We start from the raw sequence: 12,500 nt of genomic DNA, 5'->3' as shown, positions 1-12,500 counted from the left end.
ATCATCTTTTCTAGTGGTTTAGAAAACAAATATTTTTTTCAATTCCTTTTTTCTAATGGTTTAGAAAACTAATACTAAAACCAAATACTCAGTCAGCAATCTAACGTCACAGCGTAAGTACATTAACATTCTTTCAATAATTTCAAAATCAAATTTCCTCAATTTTAATTCAGCAACCCTAAAACCCCAGCTCCAGTACAACAAACCCCACCTTTTCTCTTTGCTTTGAAAAAAAAATAAAAAATAAACCTTATTCCCCTTTACCTTAAACCCTTTCACCACACCCTAACAGCCACAACCTAACAGGACAAAGATCACGCCGTTTAAACATTCGGCAACTTCTTCAACAGACGAGATCAGAACGGGCATGTACAGGGGCCTCTACAACCCCCAGCTTCTGGTTACGGGAAAGGAAGATGCTGCAAAATAATTTCGCTCGGGGGGCCCCACCATCGGGAAAGAAATGATCGGCATCACGCTCGATCAGATTCGACGCCTGGCAGACCAAGCAAATAGCCTGCAGGTATGTATTTAGGCGTGTCTGTCAAAATAGCTTGAAATTTGCCTGAAAAAATAGCTTGCAAATAGCTTGAAAATAGCCTGGAGATGGCCTGAAAGTAGCTTGACAGTAAGCATTCGAGCTAGTTGGAATATTGCACTCTATTCCAGTCAAGAGTTCGAGATTTTTTTTGAAAATTTTACAGGGGTAAACTCAAGTTTTCCAGATTGTAAAAGAAGATATTTTAAACAAAATGTTGAATGTTAAGATCTCTAGCGACCATACTCTCCGATATGTCTACAATGACCCCCATATTCCCTTCTTAATGTAGACCTACTCCCCATCATCATAGTTTTTCATAGGTAGTTTTTAATTGTATTTATTTTTTTCTCTTCCTCTTTCTTTTCCTTTTTTCTCTTTCTTTCTCTCTCTCCATCTCCCAACGCTACCTCCCCCTCCCTCATTCTAACCCTACCCCTCCCTTCCCTCGTCCACATCCTCACCTTCACTCTCTCCCCCTCCCTCCCACTCTCTCCTCTCCTCGCTCTCTCTCTCTCTCTCTCTCTCTCTCTCTCTCTCTCTCTCTCTCTCTCTCTCTCACTCACTCTCTCCTCCTCCTCAATCACTCAATCTCTCCTCAATCCTCAATCTCTCCTCGATCCTCACTCTCACCCTCCCTCACTCTCACCCTCCCTCACTCTCACCCTCCCTCGCTCACCCTCACCCCTCCATACCCCTCTCCCTCTCCCTCTCTCTCCCACAGGGTTTTCTGGTATTCCATTCCTTCGGAGGCGGGACAGGCTCGGGTTTTACATCACTGCTTATGGAACACCTGTCTATTGATTATGGCAAGAAAACCAAGCTGGAGTTCGCCATCTACCCTGCGCCACAGGTAATCGATGTTCCCAAAATGGATGACTTAGAATAGAACTGGTAGTTTATGGATTTTCTTTTTTTTTTTCAATATATGGTGTTAGAACTGATAGTGTATAGATTTTTTTTCCCAATATATAACAAGTTAGAACTGGTAGTGTGTAGAGTTTTTGAATATCTATGCTAAAACTGGCAGTGTATAGATTTTTTTCATTATCCAATAAGCTAGAACTGTGCATAGAATTTTTAAATATCTAATAAGCTAGAACTTTGTATAGATTTTTAAAAATATCTAATAAGCTAGACTTACTAGTGCATAGTGTTTTTAATGCCTAATAAGCTAAATCTATTAATCTCACAGGGGAGAGAAGAAGGTTCAGAAAAATCAAATTGTTATAAACATATGTTAAAAACCTGAATCTTGCGGGCCATATGGGAAAACAATGTTTCGTATGATGTTAGTTTTTCTTAATCAAAAATCACATAAAACTACAATAGTTAATAGAATTCGGTGTATTTTAAAATCGGCGAAAGAGAGGAGACAGATAAAAGTGAAGAGAAAAAGACAAAGAGACATTACCTCAACTTCATCCAGAATCTGATGTCGGCTTCATCATCCTGCCCTAAGATCCATAATATTTACCTTATCTTATGAAACACAAATACAACAAAACCGAAATTTATAAATAATAAAAATCGAGCTTTACGACTCCCTCTTTCACAGAAATATCACAAAACACTGAACACCAGCTCTTAAAATACTTATTATTCACTAAATCGGCCACATAATTAGGATCAATCAACACTGAATTTTCTTTTTTATATTTCGAGACTATTGCTTCAAAGCTTTGTATATATCAATCAATGCTTCGTTTCACATAAACGTGGTTTCGATAAGGTGTATCCGTATATAATTCGAGTCTTGTGTCATTTCACTGGGTTTATCATTTATTCGCTATTCTTAATAGTTATTGTTCAAGGAACTCCATGCCTGCCCCGGATGTGAAGATATCATGAATTCCAATATGTTACCCCGAAACCAAGGTCGCGCCGGTCAATACAAATGGTTATTTTCTGAAACGTGGATATTCATTATTAATTAAATTATTAATTAATTTGGCTTATTTTTAATTATCTTATTTTTAGAATTTTGAACAAAGATGTGAAGGAAGACGGTGAATATGTGTGTGTGTGTGTGTGTGTGTGTGTGTGTGTGTGTGTGTGTGTGTGTGTGTGTGTGTGTGTGTGTGTGTGTGTAAAGGAAGAAAAAAATATATATACACAACTGTGTAAAAAAATAATCCACAGAGAATTCGTCGTTGAGGGTTATATTACATGTCAGCAGCTTCTTTCATCCATACAAATCGATTACAGAGCTATAGATCTCTTTGAAGTGTGGGGACCGGTATACCACAATAAATAATTTTCCATTTTCCTCTCTCGATTTCTTATGACTGAAATTGAGAGAGGAAATTCGATCAACACTAGCATTTGAGGAGGATGGTTCAAACTTTATATATATATATATATATATATATATATATATATATATATATATATATATATATATATATATATAAATTGCATCAGTAGCTATCCTTCGTAAATTTATAATTTCAGTATGAAGTGGTTTGTTAGGAAAATGATGATGATGATGATGGTTATGATGAAAATAATAACAATGATAACAATTATAATACCAATAATCATAATAATAAACATGTATTGGTGTTGACAAATCTGCAAAGCTATCTGGCCATTGATTTGCAGAATCAATTTACTGGTGTTCGAGTCCTTGTAAACTGGGTCTAGCGACCTAACTTTATTAAATATTTCTATCTGTGATATTATATATATATATATATATATATATATATATATATATATATATATATATATATATATATATATATATATAGAGAGAGAGAGAGAGAGAGAGAGAGAGAGAGGAGAGAGAGAGAGAGAGAGAGAGAGAGAGAGAGAGAGAGAAAGGAAAGAGAAAAAAGGAAGAACAACGGATCTACTTCTAAAAGAAAAAAACAAATCGAAAGTGAAGAAAATACCAAGCATCAACCAAAAATCCTTAAACTAGACCACAACCCCCATCCACCATCCGGCACTCGACAACGACCCACTTGAACTTCCCTATCTTTCATTCACTCTCACCCCCTTTTGGTCCCCATCATCCGGAATCAATCTCCCCCCTCCCCTCACCCCCCACCACCCCTCCTCACCTATAAACCCTACCTCCACCACCCACCCATCATCCCTTTACAGGTATCAACAGCGATGGTAGAACCTTACAACTCGATCCTGACAACACACACCTCCATGGAACACTGTGACGTGGCTTTCATGGTTGACAACGAAGCCATTTACGAACTCTGCAACAAGCACTTGGACATCACACGACCCACTTACCACAACCTCAATCGCCTTATCAGCCAGATCGTTTCCTCCATCACCGCTTCTCTCAGGTAGATAATAGATAAAGGGAGGGAGTCTAGATGCACAGAATGGTTGTTGAGTTATGTAGTGTTGCGGAGGTGATGGTGAAGGTAGCAGTGATGACGGTGATAAAATTGATAACGATATGGTGATATGATAATGATATGATGATGATATTATACCGATGTTGATGTGATAAAATGGTGATAATCATAATGATATAATGAGATGATACCGTAAAAATATGATGATACTACTACCAATGATAATAAGAACAGTAGCAGTAATAATAATACTGTTTATAAAGGTACCTGATTTAATAATGATCACGATCATACCAATATCCTAAAGTTATAAGTAATGATAGATCACATGGACCCATCCTTCTCAAAGAGTCCTCTCCACCATCATCAGCTCACCTTCACCTAACCCAGTGTAGAAAGAGGAGTGGGAATGAGAATATCTTCACAGGGCAATGGATGTTTATGACCGGTTTCGATTATATCTTAGTAGAAATATATGTATTTATGATGATGATACAGTTTAAAAACCGGTGACATACATCTATCTTTGCCGTGAAGATTATGTTTCTGACGAAAATGAAGTGGAAACTGGTAAAACCAAAAAGAAACAAAACATCTCACTCGCTGCAAAAGAAAATAAATAAACCAATATATGTGTGTGTGTGTGTGTGTGTATGATATATATATATATATATATATATATATATATATATATATATATATATATATATATATATATATATATAAGTAAATAGAGAACTAAAATAGAAAATCTTTCGCTGTAATGATAATAACAATAGTGATAATAAATAAATAAATAAATAAAAAATCGCTGCGAATTATATCCATCCTCATCCATACCCTTTTTTTTAATACATTAGTCGCAGTGAAGACAAAACCCCTAACCAACTGACCCTTTCGCATCGTCAGGTTCGAGGGAGCCCTAAATGTCGACCTGACGGAATTCCAAACCAACCTGGTGCCTTACCCCCGCATCCATTTCCCTCTGGCCAACTATACCCCCGTTCATGCTGCTGACAAGACGAGTTACATGCAGGTAATGTGTCTCGTAAAGCCTTCTATTGGGAGGCTGAAGGCGTGTGTTAGTGCAGCTGATGTATTGTCGCATATCTTGTGATTCGAGCTTAATGGACTTTTGTGCTATGAATATTGTTTTTTTTTTTTTTTTTTTTTTTTTTTTTAATATTCTTTATGGTGCTTAAAATGCCATGGATGAGTCATTTTGTCATTTACATGAATGAACTTTATTTTATACCTTACATTAGTGAACTTTGATTTAACTCTTACATTAGTGAATATACATATCTAGCCCTAGTGGGTCTGTCGACGGTAATGCATGGATATCCTCATGATAGTTGCGGTATGGATAAGTAGCGCACTGTGTCACTAATTAATTCCCCATTTCCTTTCTTCCTTCTCACATTCAAATTTTCTTCCCCATCCAGAATGTCACCATTAAACCTCCTATCTGTTCCCATTCCAATTAATCCTTTCCTTCCTCTTAACCTTCCTTCTATCTCGCTCCAGACTGTCACCATTAACCTTTTCCTTTTCCCATTTCCCCAATTAATCCTTCCCTTCCTCTCCCCCCATTAACCGATCAGCTCACCAGAGTTCTTTTTCCCCGATGATGCGTTGTAAATGTAATCCCAGAAATGGAAAGTACATGGCCGTTACACTGCTGTACCGAGGTGATGTGGTTCCCAAAGATGTCAATTCTGCCATTCAGGCCATCAAGAACACGAAGGTTGGTTCGTCGATGATTCCAACAGGCTTTCAAGAACGGGTCCTGTTTATTCATTATTGTTATTTATGTTTTATCATTATTATTTTTTTATTATTATTTTCTTTTTTTAGATCTGCTAATTTAAAATCAAATCACACCAGGTCATAGTAGCAGGACCCAGTGATTGAAGTCTTTGAGGCATGACACCAGCAAAATATGCAACAACTTCTGCACGCTCTCGAGTGTTGCAAAGCAGTTACATTCCTCATTTTACTCTTCCCTTGTCCATTTAAGTCGTCGGGTTGGAACTATGTTGTATAAGTGGCTTGAAAATGCAGGGCCAGGAGTGGGATCTAGCCTCGGCCTCCTATGTGGATTTTGATAAATGGCAGGTAGACTTAGCTTCTCGGCCCTTGAGAGGATGGCCCTTGTTAGTCCCCTGGAAAGGGCTACGCTTCACCCCAACCTTCCAGTCTCAACACTTCACTTCAGAAGCAGAATACATTTTAGCCCCATTGCTAAGAAGCTGGATATCCCGCGCCAACCACCAACTGGCATTTCCAGGTCCCCGAAGGCACGGTGTTTGACGTACCACTTGACGCCCTGTGGACATTATATAGCTTACTAAGTCTTTATACTGGGGCGGCTAAGCAGTGATTACTCCCTAGGGGAGTAGTTGCTTAGGCAATCATTGTTGGTGGTTCCCAACCCACCATCGCATCTACGATAGACTCACCCACTACCGTATCTAGGTTTGATTTACCTAAAATCAGCGCGCACGCTCACACACGTGCGTGGGCGATACGTGTGTGCATGGATGCACCCATGCACTCGCATGCGGCGATCTGTGTGTTATTATCATTATTATTATTATTATTATTATTATTATTATTATTATCATTATTATTATTATTATTATTATTAATCATCACATCACTACCAGCACCACCACTCTCACCAACACTACCATTACCACTGTTACTATTACTACCACTACTCCACCACCATCACTACCACCACTACCACTACCAACGCCGCCACTAACTGGTACAATAGCAGAAACATCAGTTACCAGCATCATCAATATCATCATCAGCATCAGCATCGTTATCATTATTATCATCGTTATCATCATCATCATCGTTATCATCATCATCATCGTTATCATCATCATCATCATCATCATCATCATCATCATCATCACTACTATCATCACTATTATCATCACCACCAAAATCATCATCACCATCAAACACCACTACCACCAACAGCCTCATCTATTACTACAACCACACCTACAACCACACTATAGCCACCACCACCTTCATCATTTTCCAAACAACTTCCATACATTCTAAAACAGAATTATAACCCCCCCCCCTCTCCGCCCCGCCCCCATGGCATTTGTTTCCAAACCTCATCCCATACCATCTTTTACAGGTTGGCATCAACTACATGCCCCCTACGACAGTGCCCGGCGGAGACCTGGCTTTAGTACCCCGGTCCCTGTGCATGCTTTCCAACACCACTGCTATTGCCGAAGCCTGGTCAAGACTCGACCACAAATTCGACTTACTCTACGCCAAGAGGGCCTTCGTCCATTGGTGAGTTAGAGAGGTGGTCGTTGCCGTTTTCCTTTCTCCTTCTCTTTCTCTCATCTCTCTCTATCTCGTCTCTCCTCCTTCTCTTCTCTCCCCTTCTCTCTCTCCTCTCCTCTCTCTCTCTTTTCCTCTCCTCTCTCTCTCTTGTTTTTTTTCTGTGTCTCGTCTCATCTCCTCTCTCTCTCTCTTTTCTCTCTTCTTCTTTCTCTTCTTTCTCTCTCTCTCCCTTCTCTCTCTCTCCTCCTTTCTCCTCTCTTCTCCTCTCTCTCTCTCTCTTCTCTCTTTTTTCTGCTTTCTCTCTCTCTCTCTCTCTCTCTCTCTCTCTCTCTCTCTTGTCTCTCTCTTTCTTTCTCCTCTCTCTCTCTTCTCTTCTCTCTCTCTCCTTCTCTCTTCTCTCTCTTTCCCTCTCCTTCTCCTTCTCTTTCTCCTTTCCCTTTCTTTCCTCTTCTTCCCTTTCCTTTCCCTTTCCCTTTCCCTCTTCCCTTTCCCTTTCCCTTTCCCTTCTCCCTTTCTCTCTCTCTCTCTCTCTCTCTCTCGCTTCACTCTCTCTTCTGTCTCTCTCTCTTTCTCTCCTCTCTTTCTCTCTCTCTCTCTCTCTCTCTCTCTCTCTCTCTCTCTCTCTTTCTTTCACTCTCTCCCTTTCTTCCTTTCTCTCCCTCTTTCTCGCTTTCTCTTTGCTTCTCTCTCCCTCTTGCTCACTCCCTCCTCCCTACTCCTCCCCCTACCCCACCCTCCCTTCTCCCTTTCTTTTTCTCACTCTCTTCTTTCCCTTACTCTCCTCTATCTCCTCACTCCCTCATTCTTTCCTCTCCCTCATCCTCTCCTCTCTCCTCTACCCCTCCCTCTCTTTCTCTGTCTCTCTCCCTCTCACCAGAATTTTTTTTAAAAGCTCTGTCACTCTCTCCTTCCCTCTGATTCCTTTTCCTTCTTGGCAGTGTAGTAGTGCCAACCATACTCTGTTCTAAGTGTTTCTTTCTTTCTTTCACAGGTATGTGGGCGAAGGCATGGAAGAGGGTGAATTTGCTGAAGCTCGTGAAGACTTGGCAGCTCTCGAAAAGGACTATGAGGAGATTGCCGAAGACCCAGATGAGTACGAAGATGAGGAGGACTACTGAGTCGTAGAATTTGTGCCATTTACAATTTTTTTTTTTTTTTTAATATAAGAGTTGAGCTGTAAAACTCTATATTTTCTTATTTTCTTTCATGGATGAACTATAGTTTTTATTTTGTGGAGATCAAAGGAATCCAGTACCCTGGTGACAATAAAATACAGTTCCATAACCTGCAAGCAATAACACCCCCTAGAATCTTCTGATGGGGGTGTACCCACCTCTTATATCTTGGAAAAATATTACAACCTACTCTATTCAAAGTAAACAGAAAAGCTTCTACGAAACTTTTTTATTTGGCTCTTTGATTATCCTTTCTTTTCTATTTCCATATTTTCAAAAATGACACCTGACAGATACCATAGTATCTGTCAAGGGGCTCCCTCAAATCCTACAGTTTGCTAGCCAAATGTTACAAAGTGCCTTTGCTATGGGTCTGTACAGTTAGTTAGTCAAGAAGGATCTTAAAATTCCGTCCCTACTACACCTGTGACTGCGAACATATTAGAAATTGTGGTACAATTTTGGTATCTTTATCGTATTGCAATAATATTGGAATCTCAATGTATTTGAGAAAGATGAAATATTGTAGACTGGTTGATTTCATACAGTAGATGCTAGAGTTGTGAGTAGTTATGAGTTACTAAAAATCCTATTGCTTTTACTGTTCTTGCTCTATGAAATGATCAAAGATCACACATTAAACCAATATGAAATGTCCAAAGGTCAAGTCATAGTCAACAATTTTCCTGGTTTTCAATTCCTTGCCAAAATTTCTGTAATGCTGATAGAAAAGTACAGTAAGAGAACATTTAACTATTTTTCCTTAAAAAAAACATTATAATAATTAATAGCCAGAGAGATTTCATGAACACACCACTACATTAAAACTAAGTAAGAGATGTTATTTCATCATCCCATTTTTCTCTCTTGGTTGTATGTCTATTTGTATTTGGTAGAATATGAACTGGTAATATCAATGAAGAAAAGCACTTTATTTCTTTCTGTTTAAACTAGTCTTGTACTGTAGTCGTGTACTCTACTAAATGGTATAGTACAAGATGACTACTGCCCTTAGTATTAATGTTATGAAACTTGGGAAAAACCCATAATGATAAATTTATTTCATTTTATAATTTTAGTGTCAGTACTGTTCTTTACTTGACACTTGTATGGTTGTCATGAAATTGTGTTTGATCTGTCTGTATAACTATAAGCCAAAGATTACTCCTATATTCTATATTTGAATAAATAAAAAAGTATATTACAATATCTTTGCTTGTGTTTTAAAATTCCTTATGAAGATACTAACTAGTTTCTTTCCTTTCTTTCTTTCTGAAAAGAATTGATGTTTAACATACAATTTTTCATAAAACTTGTTTCTAGTAAGATACATTTGTTTCAACAGATAACTAGAAAAACTTTTTAAAATCTTGATAGAGCATGGCAGGATATAAGTAACTCTCAATATAAACCAGTTGTCCTTAAAAGCTGATAAAGAATTAGATCATAAAACATATTTGTTTGTAACATCAGACCACCAAAACCAAGTAGTTTTATTAATTCTAAAAAAGCAAAAGAAAACAACCATCCAAGAATGCTAAATTTATTATAATTACAGAAATGGTCTAACAATAGTCATTTAAAAAAGAAACAAGTATGATAAAAACAAAATTTCATAATGGTTATGCAGCTGATAACCTTTCATACTCCAAACCACCATTTTATATATATTCCTTTTCAAAAAGTCTGTAAAATTACATGGAATGGATGACATACAAAAATACTTTACATTTATATATCAGTCATATTATATTTTGTGAAAGGCTTTCACTATAAACTGTTATCATTATATGTAATAAACTATACACATTTTTTTCTCTCTCTCGCTCTCTCTCTAAAAATCAACAAATTTATTTTCGCACATAGCAAAGTTATAAATGAGAATGAATAGCTTCACAGAGGAGAGATGTAACCGACACATTTCAGTTAAATCTTCTTAAGATAATACATAATTCAGACATATAAAAATGTACCAATTACAAATCTTGCTTTGTACAATTATTAATTTTCATTTACAGGCACTGAAGATCAGCTCCAGTGAAGAAAATAATTGACATATAAAAATGTTTAGAGATTTTTTGGAGTAGAAATTACTGATAAAATGTTTTTTCCTTTTGGTACATACATAGCTGGATGGATTACCTATATCACAAACATTTATGAACATTCATTATATTATGCACCAGAAAGGACATAGAAGGTCGTGAAGAGCATCTAAAATAAAAACAACAAAATATTTTCTTTATATAATATTTCATTATTATACGCTTTCATACAAATAGCATTCTAGCCTACTGACATTTTAGCAGTGTCAATTCTGATTTATTTCAAATGTAATTTTAAATATTGTGGACATGCTGGCTACAATCCTACAACTTCTATTACAATACATTATCTATTCATAAATCATATATATATAATGCATCCATGCATACATGAATATTGTATGTATGCATGTATGTATGTATGTATGTATATGTATGTATGTATGTATGTATGTATGTATGTATGTATGTATGTATGTATGTATGTATGTATGTATGTATGTATGTAGGTATGCATGTATGCATGCATGCATGCATGCATGCATGCATGTATGTATGTATGTATGTATGTATGTATGTACAAACATGCACATATATGAACACAAACACAAACACAGTAAACGTGTACACAAAAGATGAAAATGAAAACAGCCAAAATAAGAATTATTGTGGCTTATTCCCTTTTCATGCACATATATATATACTATGTTTTTGCATACACTCTCATCCATTTAAGACGCTAAGTCTCCCTGTATTTTTTTCTTTTTTATGAACGTGTTGCATTATAATGATAAAGTGTTTCCCTTTTTATTTTAAATCACTGGCCTGAAGAAAACGGTCTTTCTTTTTAACGAGTTAGTCAAAGTTTATGAATTAATTATGATTAGCTTTTAAAAATTTTCAAGTTCCCAAAAGAACAGGCCCTGAGATGTTAATAATGTGTATATACTATGTATCATAGTTATAGGTGAATGTGGGTGTGGGTGTGAGTGTGGGTGTGGGTGTTGGTGTGGGTATGGGTGTAGGTATGGGTGTGGGAGTAAGAGTAAGAGTAAGAGTAGGAGTAGGAGTAGGAGTAGGAGTGGGAGTGTGTGAGTGTGGGTGTGAATGTGGTTGTGGGAGTGGGAGTAGGAGTGGGAGTGAGTGTGAGAGTGTGGAAGTGTGGGAGTGTGAGTGTGGGTGTGGGTGTGGGTGTGGGTGTGTATGTGCAGGTATAGGTGTGTTTGTATATTTGTGCATACTAGCACAAGTGCATTACATTTCTTTATCTGGAAAACTGTTCAATTTTGTAAACCTCAGTACACAACAAAATCAGTAACAAATTTCATAGTAATGGATATCATCACTATTATCCAGTACACATACATAAATCAACAAAATGAAGTGAAAGTCACACTTCTCCGTGAACCAAACATCACAGAACGCCCTCTAGGATCGGTCCGCCCAAGTGCCGAAGGTGATGCTCGGCTTGAGTGGGGGCGTTGGAGACCGGGTCGTTGGGGGGGAAGATGTGGGTAGCGAGGGGACTTTGTAGTCAATGAAGCTGTAGGCTTCGCGAAGCTGGTCTATAAGGGCCTTCTTCTCCTCCGGTGGCAGGAAAGAGTTGAGCGCAGCTTGGAAATTCTTGAATTGAGGACAGACAAATTAGGGTATCAAAAAAGTTTGTTTTGCTGTTTAGTGTACTCTAGCAATATATGACAAAAAAAAAAATTGTTGTAAATTCAGTTACAATGTCTTTTGAGATATGTCATTTTTATTTTTAATGTCATTATTGTAAATCAAATAATAGCTGTAAATTTAAGAAATATCACTAATATTTTCTCTAGATTTCCTTCTGATAACTAAATCAGTGAATGAATTTATATTTTAAATATTTTTGCATTTTACTAATATAACTTACTATTTTACAATCAGTATTATCACACTCCATAACTTTATACAAAGTATACACTATTCATCCAAACAGAGAAACTTATTATTAGCACTGTACATCTTGCTCCAATCTTGCATATATATGGTTTGATATATCAAAAAACAGTATCGCACTCACTCACTCTCACACTCACACACACACGCACATGCACACGTACAC

General features: G+C 37.2%; 1 protein-coding gene and 1 pseudogene across 1 annotated transcript in view; one reads left to right on the top strand and one right to left on the bottom strand.

Moving 5' to 3' along the window:
* The window catches only part of LOC119597929, a 10,417-nt pseudogene extending 892 nt beyond the window's left edge, over positions 1 to 9,525 (top strand).
* Positions 9,526 to 9,892: 367 nt separating this feature from the next.
* LOC119597786 (adenosine deaminase-like) overlaps positions 9,893 to 12,500 on the bottom strand; it is a gene marked incomplete at its 5' end in the record, with an annotated part of 5,928 nt that continues 3,320 nt past the window's right edge. The window contains 1 exon segment of the mRNA XM_037947421.1: positions 9,893 to 12,031.

This window comes from Penaeus monodon, chromosome 40, assembly GCF_015228065.2.
Source record: "Penaeus monodon isolate SGIC_2016 chromosome 40, NSTDA_Pmon_1, whole genome shotgun sequence".
Taxonomy (NCBI): domain Eukaryota; kingdom Metazoa; phylum Arthropoda; class Malacostraca; order Decapoda; family Penaeidae; genus Penaeus; species Penaeus monodon.
The sequence above is the reverse complement of the archived record's forward strand: the minus strand, read 5'-3'. Positions and strand labels throughout refer to the sequence as shown.